This window comes from Bos javanicus, chromosome 14 (genome assembly GCF_032452875.1).
Source record: "Bos javanicus breed banteng chromosome 14, ARS-OSU_banteng_1.0, whole genome shotgun sequence".
NCBI lineage: Eukaryota > Metazoa > Chordata > Mammalia > Artiodactyla > Bovidae > Bos > Bos javanicus.
Window position 1 is genome coordinate 76,560,381 of NC_083881.1, and position 19,078 is coordinate 76,579,458.

The 19,078-nt window shown below is 41.0% G+C and overlaps 1 pseudogene; it reads left to right on the top strand.

The window, feature by feature from the left end:
* Positions 1-3,975: 3,975 nt before the first annotated feature.
* Positions 3,976-18,553, top strand: LOC133260757 (solute carrier family 7 member 13-like; annotated as a pseudogene).
* Positions 18,554-19,078: the final 525 nt, after the last annotated feature.

A 19,078-nucleotide genomic window follows, 5' to 3' on the forward strand; every position in this document is an offset into this window, starting at 1 on the left:
TCTACTCAGAGATCTGTGGTGACCTGAGTGGGAAGGAACTCTGAAAAACAGTGTGTGTGTATATGTGTAACTGATTCACTTTTGTGTACATCAGAAACTAACACAACATTGTAAAGCAATTACAGTTCAATAAAAATTAATTAAAAATTAATAAATCAGGAATTTATTCTACAAACAGTAAAATTTTTTTCTACAAATAATTCTACAAACAGTAGAATTTAGGTATTAAGAACATAAATTTTGGAGTAACATAGAGGCATATGAATTGCACAAGTCCCTTCCCTTCTCCCATCACTTCATGGGAAATAGGTGGGGAAACAGTGAAAACAGTGTCAGACTTTATCTTTTTTGGGCTCCGAAATCACTGCAGATGGTGACTGCAGCCATGAAATTAAAAGATGCTTACTCCTTGGAAGAAAAGTTACGACCAACCTAGACAGCATATTGAAAAGCAGGGACATTACTTTGCCAACAAAGGTCCGTCTAGTCAAGGCCATGGTTTTTCCAGTGGTCATGTATGGATGCGAGAGTTGGACTGTGAAGAAAGCTGAGCGCCGAAGAATTGATGCTTTTGAACTGTGGTGTTGGAGAAGACTCTTGAGAGTCCCTTGGACTGCAAGGAGATCCAACCAGTCCATTCTGAAGGAGATCAGCCCTGGGTGTTCTTTGGAAGGACTGATGCTAAAGCTGAAACTCCAGTACTTTGGTCACCTCATGCGAAGAGTTGACTCATTGGAAAAGACTCTGATGCTGGGGGGGATTGGGGGCAGGAGGAGAAGGGGACGACAGAGGATGAGACGGCTGGATGGCATCACCGACTTGATGGACGTGAGTTTGAGTGAACTCCGGGAGTTGGTGATGGACAGGGAAGCCTGGCATGCTGCAATTCATGGGGTCGCAAAGAGTCGGACATGACTGAGCAACTGAGCTGAACTGAACTTCCCTTCTATTTGGTGAAGGCAATGACACCCCACTCCAGTACTCTTGCCTGGAAAATCCCATGGACAGAGGAGCCTGGTGGGCTGCAGTCCATGGGATCTTGAAGAGTTGACATGACTTCACTTTCACTTTTCACTTTCATGCACTGGAGAAGGGAATGGCAACCCACTCCAGTGTTTTTGCCTGGAGAATCCCAGGGACGGGGAGCCTGTTGGGCTGCTGTCTATAGGGTCACACAGAATCAGACATGACTGAAGCAACTTAGCAGCAGCAGCTTCCCTTCTATGAGCCTCTTTTTTGCATATCTGTACCATTGAGCTAATGATACACGTTTAGCAAGACTGACAGCATTACATCTGTCATGACAGATCTTCTCTTAGAATGCAATAAAAAGAAGAATAAACAGGAAAAACATTGTAAACCTTTCAGGATGGCAACTCACTATACAATTTAGTCTTTCAAAATGTCTCTTCTTTGCCTCCCTCGTCTCTGATTCTCTGCTTTTTGCAACTCCCATTGCTGTTTTTTGAGTCATGTGTTGAAAAGGCATGGTCATGGAAGTTTCTCATTTCGCTTTCCAGAGTTTTTGTCCAATGGCTGAGCTCACCTACATGCTGTGCAGAAGGTAATTCTCAGGGCACCAGAGGAGCTGTGCCAGTGAGCCTAATACTGGATGATTCACCTTTTAATGGAGTAGTCTCACCTAGAATCTTCAAGAATACACACCATGGAGTAAGGATCCTGTTTCAAAGGAAGCTTCTGATGTATTTGGAGAATCTCTGATAGTGCTGAGAATGCCAGGAATGGGGGTTGATACCCCAGCCCAAGTCTCTTGTTTTACACTCTTATTTTTCAGTGTCACAGACATTTGTTGCTGTTTAGTTGCTACGTAATGTATGACTCTCTTGCGACCCCATGGACTGCAGCCCACCAGGTTCCTCTGTCCCTGAGATTTCCCAGGTAAGAATACTGGAGTAGACTACCAGTTCCTTCTCCAGGGGATCTTCTTGACCCAAGGATTGAACCCGAGTCTCCTGCATTGGCAAGCAGATTCTTTGCCACTGAGTGACTGACATACTTGAATACTACTGAACTCAAGGGATACGTGAAATGGCATATACTTTTGCTCCTTGTATCAGTTAGAGCAATGGAAGCTCTAGGAAATTGTATCTACATCTGCATATATTTCATCTATGTATAGGGCCGTCTATAGCTCTTTATCTGCATCTGTATCTGAATCTCTTCTATTTCTAGCTTTGAAAATGAAGAGGATTTGCCTGTTAAAGCGATTTGACTTTATTTAGTTGTGGGAGCTGATTATGTTGTCTCTAGTAAGACTGATTATGATGTCTCTAGTCCTCAAGTCTGCAGCTGGAAGTTGAAGTTCAGGTCATCCAGAAAGGATAGTGGATGTAAAAGGGAAGGAGAACAAGAACAGGCTGGAGCTCACAAGGGTAAACTGAAATCTTAGTTTTATCAGCACTCACCTTGACAGCATGAGTATCTCACCGAAGCTGAGGCCCTTCCTGTTGGAACTAAGCATACACCAGACCCAGAAGTTGGAGCAGCTGAAGGAGGACTTTGGTGAAGCTGGAAGAGCTACAAGTTTACTTACCGCCTCATGCTAATGAGATAAGCCAGCAGATATACAACAATTACAGCAAAGGGGTGGGCCATCATCTATAACACAGTGTATATTGTAAAAGAAAAATTGCTTAGCATGCTGGTTACAAATGGCAAGGCAGATTTTATTCAAGCTACTGCAGTAGGGGAAAGAGACTTCAGTCCAGAACTGAACTCAACTCCAAACTCAGCAAAGACATGTGAGGATTAATAGCCAACGCAGAGTGAGGGGTCAGTGAATGGAGGAAAACTAAGAGGAACTTGATTAGATGGCAGCAGTGTGGGTACTCTTGCTAAACTGCTCAGCAATTCAAAGGATGAGGGCTCAAAGGAGGTTTAGGTTTGGTCAAGAAGGGCTTCATTGTCAGTGTGAAACATCAAAATGATTTGCTGCTTCACTTCTGTTTTCTAAATCTTACTCAAGGATATTCCTTATGGGGACTTCCTTGGTGGCCCAGTGGCCAAGACTTCACACTCCCAATGCAGGAGCCCCTGAGTTTGATCCCTGGTTAGGGAATTGGATCCCACATGTCACCACTGAAGAGTTCAAATGCCACAACTAAGACCCAGAACAGTCAACGAAACAAACAAACAAAAATTAGAAAAAAAAAAAAAAAAAAGAATTCTTCCTAATGGTTCATTTTAACTCAAAAATTTGGGAAATGTAGTTCAGCATAGTCAAATGTGTAGTTGACACAACTGCAAAGCTACCACACTGTTATCTGTGGGGGTGTGGGGGTCATGCTTTTTTTTCTAGTCTTACCTTCCTGCTATGAAATCCAGGACACGGGTTAGCTCACTGTCCCTCTGGAAAGCAGGTGGGTAGGAGACTGAGTGGCAGGGTGCTGCTGACTCTGCCCCTGCTGCTGCTGCATTTCTACCTTTTCTCCCCATCACTTAAATTATATTTCACCCTCATTTAAAATATCTTCTTGTGATAAGAACATAACATGGGCTTTATCCTCTTAAATTTTCAGTGTGCATTATTGTTGATAGTTATAATGGTGTGCATCTCTAGAGCTTATTCATATTACTTAGCTGAAACTTTATGACTTCTGATTAATAAGTACCCATTCCCCCCTGGTCTCAGCCCCTGGTAACCACCATCCCACTCTTTGACTTTATGAATTTGACTGTTTTCAGTTCAGTTCAGTTCAGTTGCTCAGTCATGTCCGACTCTTTGTGATCCCATGAACCACAGCACGCCAGGCCTCCCTGTCCATCACCAACTCCCGGAGTCCACCCAAACCCATGTCCATTGTGTTGGTGATGCCAACCATCTCATCCTCTGTCATCCCCTTCTCCTCCTGGCCTCAGTCTTTCCCAGGATCAGGGTCTTTTCCAATGAGTCAACTCTTCGCATGAGGTGGCCAAAGTATTGGAGTTTCAGCTTCAGCATCAGTCCCTCCAATGAACACCCAGGACTGATCTCCTTTAGGATGGACTAGTTGGATCTCCTTGCAGTCCAAGGGACTCTCAAGAGTCTTCTCCAACACCACAGTTCAAAAGCATCAATTCTGTGCTCAGCTTTCTTTATAGTCCAACTCTCACATCCATACATGACTACTGGAAAAACCATAGCCTTAACTAGATGGACCTTTGTTGGCAAAGTAATGTCTCTGCTTTTTAATATGCTATCTAGGTTGGTCATAACCTTCCTTCCAAGGAGCAAGCATCTTTTAATTTCATGGCTGCAATCACCATCCACAGTGATTTTGGAGCCCCTCAAAATAAAGTCAGCCACTGTTTCTACTGTTTCCCCATCTATTTGCCATGAAGTGATGGGACCGGATGCCATGATCTTAGTTTTCTGAATGTTGAGCTTTAGGCCAACTTTTTCACTGTCTTCTCTCACTTTCATCAAGAGGCTCTTTAGTTCTTCTTCACTTTTTGCCATAAGGGTGGTGTCATCTGCATATCTGAGGTTATTGATATTTCTCCTGGAAATCTTGATTCCAGCTTGGGCTTCTTTCAGCCCAGTGTTTCTCATGATGTACTCTGCATACAAGTTAAATAAGCAGGGTGACAATATACAGTCTTGATGTACTCCTTTTCCTATTTAGAACCAGTCTGTTGTTCCATGTCCAGTTCTAACTGTTGCTTCCTGACCTGCATATAGGTTTCTCAAGAGGCAGGTCAGGTGGTCTGGTATTCCCATCTCTTTTAGAATTTTCCACAGTTTATTGTGATCCACACAAAGGCTTTGGCTTAGTCAATAAAGCAGAAATAGATGTTTTTCTGGAACTCTTGATTTTTTGATGATTAAATTGGGTGTTGGCAATTTGATTTCTGGTTCCTCCGCCTTTTCTAAAACCAGCTTGAACATCTGGAAGTTCACGGTTCATGTATTGCTGAAGTCTGGCTTGGAGAATTTTGAACATTACTTTAGTAGCGTGTGAGATGAGTGCAATTGTGTGGTAGTTTGAGCATTCTTTGGCATTACCGTACTTTGGGATTGAAATGAAAAGTGGCCTTTTCCAGTCCTTTGGCCACTGCTGAGTTTTCCAAATTTGCTGACGTATTGAGTGCAGCACTTTCACAGGATCATCTTTCAGAATTTGAAGTAGCTCAACTGGAATTCCATCACCTCCACTAGCTTTGTTTGTAATGGTGTTTCCTAAGGCCCACCTGACTTCACATTCCAGGATGTCCGGCTGTAGGTGAGTGGATGTGATCCCACGATGATGGTTCCTCCGACACGGAAGAACAGTGGAAGCAGCCACCAAGAAGAACCAGAAGCGTAAACACTCCTGAATGGTTGTTCCCAGAAGAAAAAACTGGGAATACGTTTGGGAAGGGGTGAAATAGAGTAGAAAACCCTTGCTTTTTGCTGTAATACCTATCTTACTGAAATTTTTTTCCATCTGAATGTATTATTTTGATGATAATTTTTTTAAAAGTCAAACTAAAACCATTTCAAGTAATCTGACATTATTTTACATGGATGAATCACATGTATTTTGCTAATGATTAACACAATCTCTATTTAACAAAGGTGGAACAAGAAGGACAGCACTCTTTTATTTCAGAGAACCCATGAAATCATTTCTACCAATATGGGCAGGAAAAGTCATCAGCTGTCATTTATGCAAAATTTAAGAATTCTGTTACAATGGATAAAGAGAGGAAGATACAGCTCAAGAGAGTATTTGGATGTTTCTGGGCACAAGGTTTCTAATTGCTGATATAACCGGAGCAGACGTTTTTGTGGCCCTCAAAGGGTGTTGAAATCCGGGACTCTTCCTGAGCATCCAGGTTGATTGGGCCCTGTGGTCCTTTATGACCCCTCTCCACTCAGCAGAGGTAGGTGTGACCTTCCCATGCAGTGGAGCTCACTACTGTTTTCTCAAGAGCTGTTTTGGAAACATGATCTCTTTCCTGAATCTCTGGACCACCTTTCTGGGCCCAGGGCTCACTGCCAGGCAGGCTCTGCTTCTTGCCGAGTACAGCATCCAGCCTTTTTATCCCAGCTGCTCTGCTCCAAAGCTGCTGAAGAAATGTCTGGCGCTGGGAATTCTGAGTTCTCGTGGTGTGAGAGCGGTGACTTGGCTTCAGATAGCCAGCATGATGCTGAAAATGGCCACGCTCGGCCTTATTTCCCTAAATGCAGTAGTGTCGCCGGTGAAATGGAGGAAGAAGCTAGAATTATTTCAGAACTCTTTGAATGCTGAGTTTCTAGAAGCCTCCCAGTTGACAGAAGCCATCTTCCAAGGATATTTTGCAGATTGAGGTGGGAGATGCTTTATGTATCCAGCAGGTAACCAACAATACTTTGAGAAAAACAAATCTCAAGCCGTGACTTGTTGCATGCAATGTGAAGTGCACATCTTTTATTACATTTTGTGTCCTATTTAAACTAAGTAATTTTTTCTTTATTATTTTCCAAATCAGATCAGAATATGCCAGCTCTGCATTTATCACCAACTCTTAATTTTTTCCAGCTATTCTGAAGTACTTATTTTCTTGAATAACTTCTCTTTTTCAGCTTTCTTTTCTGGGACAACAGATAGGGGACTTATGTGCCAATCTAGTTTTTATTCTATTAATGAATGGATTCTGAGAGTGTGGAAATAGTCCTCTTTCATGAAACTGAATCTAAGAATAATCCAGTGCCAGACTATGCTTGTGTTACAGGTGGGTGTGGCATATTCAGGCTTTTAAGTATTTTTAAAAAGAATAGAATCATAGGTTTCCTTGATTGCTCTAAGGTCAGATTCAGTACTCTTCCCTTTAATGTCAGGATACAAGTTTTCTCTCCATTTTCAAAGTCAGCCTCTCCCCTTGGCCTCCACCTCTATACTTTTCCTCTCATCTCCTTTTTATCAGTGTTTTTCAACCTTTTTATCAGTGTTTTTCTTGGACATTTAAACATGAAGCAGACTCTCTACTACTGAAAAAAGTTTTCCTTAATTTTAGGGTCCCCTGTAGTCACTGATGTGTCCATCATCTATTAACTCTCTTGTCAGCAGGCATTTTTTGAAACACTGATGATTTTCAAAGCTCAGTATTAGTGCCTTAAGATGAGTAAGATGCATTCTTTCCACCAAAGAGGTTTGCCGTGGTAGAAGAGGCTCTCCCTAGATTGCGGCCTGACTTCCGCTACTTCCTAGCTGTGGCAAGTGTCTTTAACTCTCTGCACTTCACCCTCCTTCATCTGAAAAATAAGCAGTATTGTTTAAAGTCACCATAATTCTGTGACTTGTGAATAAGTAATGATATGATAGTATGTAGTAACTGGCAGTAAGGGAACAATACAATTACAATGGAAATTCAGTGGAAGGTAAAACCACCTTCTGCTGTCTCATCAAGAGGAAAAGTTAGCAATTTTAATGGGACCCCACAAAAATTCCAGCAGTAGAGAAATCTGAGTGAAGCTGTGGAGACCAGAAGTGTGCAGATGTGTGTAAGACATGGCGCCAATCTTAAATAACTGCCAAATTGTTTCCACCTCACCAGCCTGCTAATCAATAGAGTTGTTAGGTCAAGCATCGAGAGTGAGGTAGAACAAGATGGCATAGGATTGGAGACGGAGGATGGAGAATGTCAACTTTTAGGAAGTAGATGGAGAAAATGGATTTGATAAAGAAGCCAGAGGAAGTCTAGAGAAAGAAAATCACCAAGTTTTCAAAGGAGAGAGTAATCCATATGGTGAAATGCTTCAGAAGTTGAAGAGTGTGAGAAATGATCAGAAGCTATTTTACTAACCAGGAGTTCATTGGTGAATTTTGAGCATGAGAGGTAAGTCACTCAGCATTGAATTTAAAATTGAGATATTGAGAAAAGAAAACTATGAGAGATCAGTGTTTTATAATTAAATGGGCCACTGCCGTTTGAGAGGGTAATGAGCCAAACTTTCTTTTCCTCTCTCTCTCTCACATTGTCTCTTTCTCTTTTAAGAACAGAAATCTTTGGCTTCTATTTGTGCCAATTCCATCTTGTTTCTTTGCCAATGGTGTTTCATTATTAGATGACTCTGCTGTAAACGAATTAACAAAATTTGCTAACCTATCAACTGTTACAGAACTCTTCAAAACCAGCGAGCAGTAAACAAAAGCTGGAGGAATTTGGGTATATGCTGGGATTGTGGAGAAGGCAATGGCACCCTACTCCAGCACTCTTGCCTGGAAAATCCCATGGACGGAGGAGCCTGGTAGGCTGCAGTCCATGGGGTCGTGAAGAGTTGGACACGACTGAGTGACTTCACTTTCACTTTTCACTTTCATGTATTGGGGAAGGAAATGGCAACCCACTCCAGTGTTCTTGCCTGGAGAGTCCCAGGGACAGGGGAGCCTGGTGGGCTGCCGTCTATGGGGTTGCACAGAATTGGACATGACTGAAGCGACTTAGCAGCAGCAGCTGGGATTGTTAATTTACTTAATAACTTTTAAGCATAAGTAAATTCTAACACTTTTACCAGTAAAATGGTAATTTATAAGCAGCTGACTTTGCCTACTGCAGGAACATTCATCTTTTAAGTTCAAAACCAAGGATATTCACCACTTGTATAGCTATTACATTATATATTTTATTGTATTATATTCCTTATCTCTGATGTAACAATCTAATACATAATGAAAAAAAGCAAAAGGCCCAAAGGAAAGAACAGGTAATCCTAAAAGTTGCCCTTTTGCTTGCTCAAAAGCTTTAACTAATAACTGTAGTTATTAATAACTTATTAAGGGCTAGGGATTTGATGGGAATTTTATTGTCTCTATATTTTCCAATTACCCCCAATATACAGGTAAGGAAATTGAAGGCTTGATGGTCAATAAATCATCCAGAAGCCCATAGGAGTGAGTGGGTGAGGCAGCACCTTAGTGAGAGCTTTTTAAGCCTTTACTCTTCAGCTCTCAATCAGCCCAGGGACAGTACATTCAACCCCTGGGTGGATGTAGATGGAAAGCGTTTGATATCTGTCAAAGGACAAATATTTATCAGTCAGAGGTATTTGGCTTTAAGTAACAGAAACTCACACACATTAGCTTAAAAACAAGCAAAAGGAAACGGGCTGGAAGAACAATGCTGTATTTCGAGGAAGGCCTGAGCAACCCGTCTTCAGGAACAACAGAAATCAAGGAAGCTCTAGGACTTAAAAATTAAAATTATCAGTTGCCTATTATGCAAACACTGAGTGCTTTTTTCCTGGTTCTCTCAGCTTTGTTGACATATGGTTCAAATCTTTGCAAGAAATCCTGTGTACTGGCAATGATAGGCTTCCAGTGAGTCAGAGGTCTGTGTGTGGTGCTGTTACCTATTACCAGGGCCCAGGGTCACAGAGTGTACATATAGCTATAATGTTCAATTGTCTATGTCAGGGAGAGTGCTCAGAAAATGGTAAGACTGGGGAAAATGGTGTCATAAACGGGATAATATTTAGAATAAGACTATCCTGGAAAATCATTATATATATAAAAATAAATCATGATCTCTTCTGCACTGAAGATTGGCATTAAGGAAAGATGAGAACCCACAGGGAAAGAGAACTTCTGACTGACTCTTCTACTCTTTTCACAGATGCTATGAGAATGTATAACAGGACAATTTTGTTGGCCTAGGAGAGTTTTGATAGACAGAGTGCCTGACGAACTATGGACGGAGGTTCGTGGCATTGTACAGGAAGCTGTGACCAAAACCATCCCCAAGAAGAAGAAATGCAAGAAGACAAAATGGCTGTCTGAGGAGGCCTTACAAATAGCTGAGAAAAGAAGAGAAACAAGAGGCAACAGAGAAAAGGAAAGATATACCCATGTGAATGCAGAGTTCCAAAGAATAGCAAGGAGAGGTGAGAAAGCCTTATTAGGTGATCAGTGCAAAGAAATAGACGAAAATAATAGAATGGGAAAGACTAGAGATCTCTTCAAGAAAATTAGAGATACAAAAGGAACTCATGCATATGAAATAGGCACAATAAAGGACAGAAATGGTAAAGACCTAACAGAAGCAGAAGAAATCAAGAAGAGGTGGCAAGAATACACAGAAGAACTGTACAAAAAACATCTTAATGACCCAGATAACTGTGATGGTGTGGTCACTCACCTAGAGCCGGACATCTTGCAGTGTGAAGTCAAGTGGGGCTTAGGAAGCATTACTACGAACAAAGCTAGCAGAGGTGATGGAATTCCAGCTGAGCTATTTCAAATCCTAAAAAATGATGTTGTTAAAGTGCTGCACTCAATATACCAGCAAATTTGGAAAACTCAGCAGTGGCAACAGGACTGGAAAAGGTCAGTTTTCATTCCAATCCCAAAGAATGGCAATGCCAAAGAATGTTCAAACTACCACACAATTGCATCATTTCACATGCTAGCAAAGTAATGCTCAAAGTAGGTTCACTTTGAGGTAGGTTTCAACAGTGTGTGAACTGAGAACTTCCAGATGTACAACCTAGATTTAGAAAAGGCAGAAGAATCATCCACTGGATCAGAGAAAAAGCAAAAGAATTCCAGAAAAAAAAAAAAAAAAACCTACTTCTGCTTCATTGACTCTGCTAAAGTCTTTGTGTGGATCACAACAAACTGTGGAAAATTCTTAAAGAGATGGGAATACCAGATCACTCTACCTGCCTCCTGAGACACAGTTTAAGAAGCAACAGTTAGAACTGGACATGGAGCAATGGACAAAATTGGACAAAATTGGAAAAGGAGTACATCAAGGCTGTTTATTGTCACCCTGCTTATTTAACTTATATGCAGAGTACATCATGCAAAATCCTGGGCCCGATGAAGCACAAGCTGGAATCAAGACTGCCAGAAGTATCAGTAACCTCGGATATGTAGATGGTACCACCCTAACGGCAGAAACCAAAGAGGAACCAAAGAACCTACTGATGAAGGTGAAAGAGGAGAGTGAAAAGCTGGCTTTTTTAAAACTCAGCCTTTGGAAAACTAAGATCATGGCATCATGGCAAATAGAGAAAAAATGGAAACAGTGACAGACTTTCTTTTCTTGGGCTCCAAAAGCACTGCAGACGGTGACTGCAGACATGAAATTAAGAGACGCTTGCTCCTTGGAAGAAAAGCCGTGACAAACCTAGACAGCGTTTTAAAAAGCAGAGACATCACTTTGCTGACAAAGGTCTGTCTAGTCAAAGCTATGGGTTTTCCAGTTGTCATGGATGGATGTGGTGAGGGTTGAACCATAAAGAAGGCTGAGGGCTGAAGAATTGATTTCTTTGAATGTGGGGCTGGAGGAGACTCTTGAGAGTCCCTTGGACTGCAAGGAGATCAAACCAGTCAATCCTAAAGGAAATCAACCCTGAATATTCATTGGAAGGACTGATGCTGAAGCTGAAGCTCCAATACTTCGGCCACCTGATGTGAGGAGCTGACTCATTGGAAGAGAGTCTGATGCTGGGAAAGATTGAGGGCAGGAAGAGAATGAGGCAACAGAGAATGAGACTCAATGGACATGAGTTTGAGCAAACTCCAAAGACAGTGAAGGACAGGGAAGCCTGGGGTGCTGCAGTCCATGGGGTCTCAGAGTTAGACATGACTGAGAGACTGAACAACAACAAGGAGAGCGTTAGCTCCTGTTTTCCCGGAAGAAACTGTGATTGCTGGAGGAAGGGTTAATGTCAATTAGGCAACCAGAAAAAGCAATGAGAGAATGGGCTGAGGGCAACAGGGAGAACATTTCTGAGGAACTGAAAGAAAGCTGGTGTGCCTGTGACGCAAATAGCAAAAGGGACCATCAATTATCATGTGTTTTCACAGCCCTTTCTCTTTTATATGCACCCTTATCACAGTCACTGTTTTAACTTTTCTTCATGTGATTATCGAGTTAATCATAGCTCCTCTTCTCATAATCTTAAGGTATTGAACATATGTTTTAAAATGAGTGACATCCAAGGAATAAAAGGAAATTTGGGAAAAAATGAGGAACAGGATCCAGGAGAGGTTGAGCTTCCTGTTTGTTTTTGCTTACCATTGTATTCCCACTACTCAAACTCAGCGCCCAGTACCCAGCAGAGAAGCCTGAAGACACAGGCGGACTCTGAACCCACAGGGTCATATGGGCTCAGCTTCCATTTTCATTCTTGTGCCTTTAATTCAGAAATTTTGCCCTGTATGGGGGAAATGTCTGCATTCCCCACCTTTGTTCACTCAGCAGCAAGCTTTGAAGGGAGTGGGAGTGTGTAGCAGTTACTATTGTGGGTGTTTGTGCATATTAGTGTGTGTGTGTGTGTGTGTGTGTGTGTGGCCAGGGTGAATAGGAAGAAAGCAGTCCAACACTTGAACAATTTTAAAGATAAATTTAAGACGTAAGATTTACCTGTTGTGATTTTGCTCTTTTACATCTATTCAGGGGAGCTCAAGAAACCCAGAAAGACAATTCTAAAGGACGTATTTCCTGCATTCCCGCTGGTAACTCTTGTTTATTTACTGGTTAACATTTCCTACCTGACTGTTCTGACACCCAAGGAAATTCCCTCTTCAGATTTGTACATAAATTGCAAAGACAATAAATAACAACAAAGACAGCATATGTAAGTATCCCTTTACCAGTTGGAACTGTTGTTTGCTTTTCATTATTTTATAGAGAATCTATTGTAATCTTTGAAGATGACAGAGGGGATAAAGAGTATGGTTTGGTTAAGAAGAGAGTTTCACATTTAATCATGGTAATACGTTTTTTGCTAATATGGAAAAGTATATATAATGCTGGCATATGATGCAGACTGATTCAATGTTAGCATTCCTTTCATGATCTCATCTCACCAGAGTGATGCTGTGTGATCAGAGCTTATATCTACTAAAACATTGACAATGTGAATTTTCCAAATATTCTTCTAGATGATGTAAAGAATGATAAACTTGAAATGTAGGACAGTAGCAATTAAAAGAATAGATGCTAATGTATATAGTTAATATGATAAATATTAATATGTAATATAATTTAATTATTTATCATAAATAACTAAAATATATGGTGGCAAAGGGCTCTGAACATATTGCAAATTTGACTAAAAGATAACTATTTGAGATCCTTAATTGTAGAATAAAAAGTGAAATAAGAAAATCTTAAGGAAATAAAGCATATACTTAAAAATGAGCAAAAGATTCAAGGAATAAAAGGAAATTTGAGGAACAGGAAATATGAGAGACTAGCAATTTCCTCAAAACAGCATTAGACTTTGAGTAACAACCTTCTGTGATAAGCTATCCGCCAGTACCATTGGGACTAATCTCTTTTGAGTGGTTATTACTGCTTTGGCAAATCCTCGGGGCACTGGGAATAAACCTGGGGGAGGTTTAATATAAAAGTCGTAACACACTCCGCCTGAGGTCTTGAGTTCCTGCCATGTAGGAAGTTGCCATATGCATGATATCAGTGTTGATTCACAGTGGTCTAGCTGTCTTTGGAAGCTGTATGCTAGAAATAATCAAGATTCTGAGAATTTGTAAGAACAACCTGACTGCTGAATTGGATAAAACCAAGTAGTGGGTTAGTTCCTCAGTCATGTCCGACTCTTTGCAACACCATGGACCGTAGCCTGCCAGGCTCCTCTGTCCATGGACTTCTCCAGGCAAGAATGCTGGAGTGGGTTGCCATTCCTTTCTCCAGGGGATCTTCCCGACCCAGGGATCAAATCCAGGTCTCTTGCGTTGCAGGTGGATTCTTTACCATCTGAGCCACCAGGGAAGCCCTCTACTTTGATTATGTAGAAAATAAATTAACAAAGCTAGCTATAGATGTGGTGAGGGCTGTTGGTCACCTGGCTAGCTGTAATGCTTCACTGAAGCTGACATCTGTTATGGCCAGTCATAAAGATTGTGAAAAATAATGAATATCTCTTCTCAGCTGTCATAATAGTTGCAACATTTTTGTGGGTGGTATATGGTGACTGCAGCCATGAAATTAAAAGACGCTTACTCCTTGGAAGGAAAGTTATGACCAACCTAGATAGCATATTCAAAAGCAGAGGCATTACTTTGCCAACAAAGGTTCGTCTAGTCAAGGCTATGGTTTTTCCTGTGGTCATGTATGGATGTGAAAGTTGGACTGTGAAGAAGGCTGAGCGCCAAAGAATTGATGCTTTTGAAGTGTGGTGTTGGAGAAGACTCTTGAGAGTCCCTTGGACTGCAAGGAGATCCAACCAGTCCATTCTGAAGGAGATCAGCCCTGGGATTTCTTTGGAAGGAATGATGCTAAAGCTGAAACTCCAGTACTTTGGCCACCTCATGCGAAGAGTTGACTCATTGGAAAAGACTCTGATGCTGGGAGGGATTGGGGGCAGGAGGAGAAGGGGACGACAGAGGATGAGATGGCCAGACGGCATCACCGACTTGATGGACGTGAGTTTGAGTGAACCCCGGGAGTTGGTGATGGACAGGGAGGCCTGGCGTGCCGCGATTCATGGGGTCACAAAGAGTCGGACACAACTGAGCAACTGATCTGACCTGATAGTAATTTTGGTATGTTTGGAAGACTCATGAAATATTTTGACATATTCTTTTAGACATTTCCTCAGATCTTGTTTAAATTCTGAAATAATATTTTTATTGCAAATATCTATTTTTATTGTATTATGAACTTAAATTAAGAAAAAAATCAGAACTACACACAAAAACTGTATGTACAGGGACAACCATCATAACATTATCTAAGAGAGCAAAAAATTAAAGATCACCAAAATAGTCAATAAATTTGAAATAGATAAATAATTTCTAGCAAGTCATATAATAGACCACCCTGAGCTTTTCCAAAGATCGTATTTTTGAAGAATGCTTAAAGTAAAAAGACAATAATGAGAGGCTTTAATTGTATCTAGTGCCATCTGAGAGCTTCCCAAGTGTGCTAATGGCAGAGAACCCGCCTGCCAACGCAGGAGACTTAGAGAGGTGAGTTCGAACCCTGGGTTGGGAAGATCTCCTGGAGGAGGGCATGGCAACCCACTGCAGTATTCTTGCCTGGAGAATCCTGTTGACAGAGGAGCCTGGTGCGCTGCAGTCCCTGGGGTCACAAAGAGTCGGACACGACTGAAGCGATTTAGCAATGAGAGAAAAGGCAGGATCTACATTACAATATATAACAGAAAGTAAACAGTTAATACTGATCTACAGGTGATTTTTGTTTATTCCTTACTAAAGTTTCTGTCAAGTCTGACATCGTCGAGTCTGTTCAGCAGAGGTTCCTTTGTTTACTTACAAAGCTACTGCTGCATTCCAGCATCTTCCACAGTGAGGCTCAGATTTAGCAGGTGGGAAATAAGAACAGGCAAGTGCTGCTGTGGGGTCACAAGTTACAGCATCTGCTATTCTGAAACGTCAGCTTAACTCGATCACCAACAGATTCCATCATTTCATCTTCACTTGAATTTAAACTGACTTTCAGTATGGATGAAGAAGGGTTTCACAGGAGCGCCCTTTAGTTACAGAAAAGGAAAGAGGCAACAACTTGACCACGTAAGGATACTATTGGAGAAATCTGGCCTGATGCTGTAATTACCAGAACAGTAAAATAGGCTTGATGGCTCAGCATGCTAAAAGCTTTACTTATTTAGCCCTCTCGGTAATACAGAAGGCAGATACTACTGTTATCTCCATTTTACAGAAAAGGAAACAGGTTTATACAAGTTGAGTCACTTGCCCAAGGTCACACAGCATGAAGTGGAAACAAGCTTCAAATCTGGGCAGTTTCTTCGGGATGTTTTTCTCTCACTAAGCACAAAATATAAGAACGAACACTCGGATGAAGCTGCATTTTAATCACCATCAACTTTGGCTGACTTGCAACCAGCCTTTCTTTTCAGTTCTTCTGCTTCCATCTAATAATGTAATGAAAGTCGTTCAGTTGTGTCCGACTCCTTGCGACCCCAGGGACTATACAGTCCATGGAATTCTCCATGAAATAATACTGAAGTGGGAGCCTTTCCCTTCTTCAGGGCATCTTCCCAACCCAGGTATTGAACCCAGGTCTCCCACATTGCAGGCAGATTCTTTACCAGCTGAGCCACCAGGGAAGCCCATCTAGCCATCCCCTAATTGTATCAGTTATTGAGTAGCCACTAGGATTTGAGTATCTAGCTAGGTATTCTGGGTGTAGAAAGGAATAAGACTTGGCTTCTGCATTCAGGCAGAGTTGAGTCTACCTGGACAGTCAGGTGCTCCAAAACCACAGTAAGATCCCTGCCAGCTGGGGGCCTCCAGAGTATATAGGGAGGGTACACAGGGAAAGACAGTCTTCTTTTTTTTAACCGCTGATCCTCAGTGTTTTCAGACCTAAAATTGGAATAAATAATGCTTACCTCCTAAGAATGTGGGATGTATTAAATGAGCTAAGGCATGCAAACAGTACAAAGCCATGGTTATTATTACTTATATTATTATTTGATATTCATTTGCATCAAAATGGAAGGCAGGGGACTTCCCTGGTGGCCCAAGGGCTAAGACTCTGTGCTCCCAGTGCAGAGGGCCTGGGTTAGGGAATTAGATCCCGTATGCTGCCACTAAGACCCAGCACAGCCAAATAAATAAATAAATATTACATTAAAAACAAGGAAGGCAAGGGTAACCATAGCAGAAGTAGTTGAAATTTGTCTCCAATACCCACATGCATGCTCTTCTTCCCGCTCTCAGTTTTTGGATAATTGATAACAGGCTGTGAAATGATAGGTTATCTTTCTCAAGGGTATTTTACCCATTAAAAGGAGTTTTCTTAATGATTTGAGCCCCAAATGAGTGACCCTCTAATTAAAGGGTTTCATAAATTGTAACTTACTATGCTATACTCTGGGGCTATAGATTTGTATCTGTCTCTTAAAGACATCACAAAAGTGACTGACTTTTCTCCCTAGATTTTTCTTTATGTGAATTGCTTACATTAACTTCCTAATATTTTATGGTTTTGTTTTTAAAATCTAGCTCTTTGGTTTATATAAAACTTGTTTCTATGTATATTTGAAAGAAATCTTCTAAATGTACCTTCTTTTTTTCTGAAATGAATAGCCAATTACCAATCTGTTTTCTTTTGATAGTCTTTAATTTTAAAATATATATGGGTCTATTTCTGAATTATTTATTTTGTTCTATTAATCTATTTTGTATTAGTATGCAGTTTCTTAAAAATAGCAATGTTTTAGTTATCCTATTGGGTTGAATATTGTCTCCCAAAATTTATGTCCTTACCTGAACCTCAGAATGTGAATCTATTTGGAAACCATGCTTTTACAGATGTAGTTAGTTAAGAAGAGGTCATACTGCATATAGGATGGGCACTTAATTCAACAAGATGATATCTTTGAAAGCAGATGAGCAGAGCCATGCAGAGGGAAGATGTGTGATGGGACACCAAGAATACCATGGACTTCTGAGTCAGCGTTTGGAGTAATGTATCTGCAAGGAGATCCAACCAGTCCATCCTAAAGGAAATCAGTCCTAAATATTCATTGGAAGGACTGATGATGAAGCTGAAACTCCAATACTTTGGCCACCTGGTGTGAAGAACTGACTCATTTGAAAAGACCCTGATGTTGGGAAAGATTGAAGGCGGGAAGAGAAGGGGGCGACAGAGGATGAGATGGTTGAATGGCATCACTGACACGATGGACATGAGTTTAAGTAAACTGCTGGAGTTGGTGATGGACAGGGAAGCCTGGTGTGGTGTAGTCCATGGGGTCACAAAGAGTCAGACACGACTGAGCGACTGAACTGAACTGCTCTGCAAGTTGGGGAAAATGCCATGAGTGGCCAGAAGCTTGACCCTTCAGAGAAGGCAAATGGACTTCCCACACAACTGTGGGAGAGTAAATTTCTGTTTTTTTCATGTCACCCAGTTTCTGGTACTCTATGGCAGCCCTAGGGAACGTACACAGTTTTTAATGCTCTTAAAGAAAAGTCCTATTTGGTTATCTGGTAGTGTATGTCAATTTTCCTCATCTTATAAAAAATGAGTATTAGTTAATACTGCCTTTTCATACGCCATGGCAAATTCTATTTGAATTTTTATTTTCATTACTTGGTTGTACTGGTTACTTCCAGAAGAACTCATATTTTCCAATACTGAGTCTTTCTTTTCAAGATGATTATTTTGCTATTTATTAGGTTATCTTTATGTCTTCAAAGAAGTTTTATACTTTTCTTAACAAAGATCTTGCAAATTTTTGTTCATTCCTATATATTCCATATTTTCTTTCTTTTTTTTGACAGCAATTATGTTTGGGATACTTTAATCCCTCATTATTTTTTTCCAACTGGTGATTGTTGGTATTTAGGAAAGCCATTTTTATTGTGGATGATTGTGGATGATTTTATTGGCTACTTAACTGAACTCTCATTATTCCAATAATTTTTTAGAAGACTATTTCTCATTTGCTAGGAAGATAATTGTCATCTTCAGAGAAAGAAAATTTTGTTTCTTCCACTTTAGTTTTTAGATATCATTTATATGTTTTGCCTTGTGGTGATGACCAACACCTCCAGAACAAGGTTGAAAACTGTAATGATATATGTATCCTTGCTCTGATCTTAACTTCAGTGGAAATAATTTTTATGTTTTAACAATTTTATGTTATCCAAGTTAACCCAGTGGTCACGTACGGATGTGAGAGTTGGACTGTGAAGAAGGCTGAGCGCCGAAGAATTGATGCTTTTGAACTGTGGTGTTGGAGAAGACTCTTGAGAGTCCCTTGGACTGCAAGGAGCTCCAACCAGTCCATTCTGAAGGAGATCAGCCCTGGGATTTCTTTGGAGGGAATGATGCTAAAGCTGAAACTCCAGTACTTTGGCCACCTCATGCGAAGAGTTGACTCATTGGAAAAGACTCTGATGCTGGAAGGGATTGGGGGCATGAGGAGAAGGGGACGACAGAGGATGAGATGGCTGGATGGCATCACTGACTCGATGGACGTGAGTTTGAGTGAACCCCGGGAGTTGGTGATGGACAGGGAGGCCTGGCGTGCTGCGATTCATGGGGTTGCAAAGAGTCGGACACGACTGAGCGACTGAACTGAACTGAACTGAATGCAAGTTTATACATATATGCAATCACATAGGTATTTATAGGAAAATTTTTATTC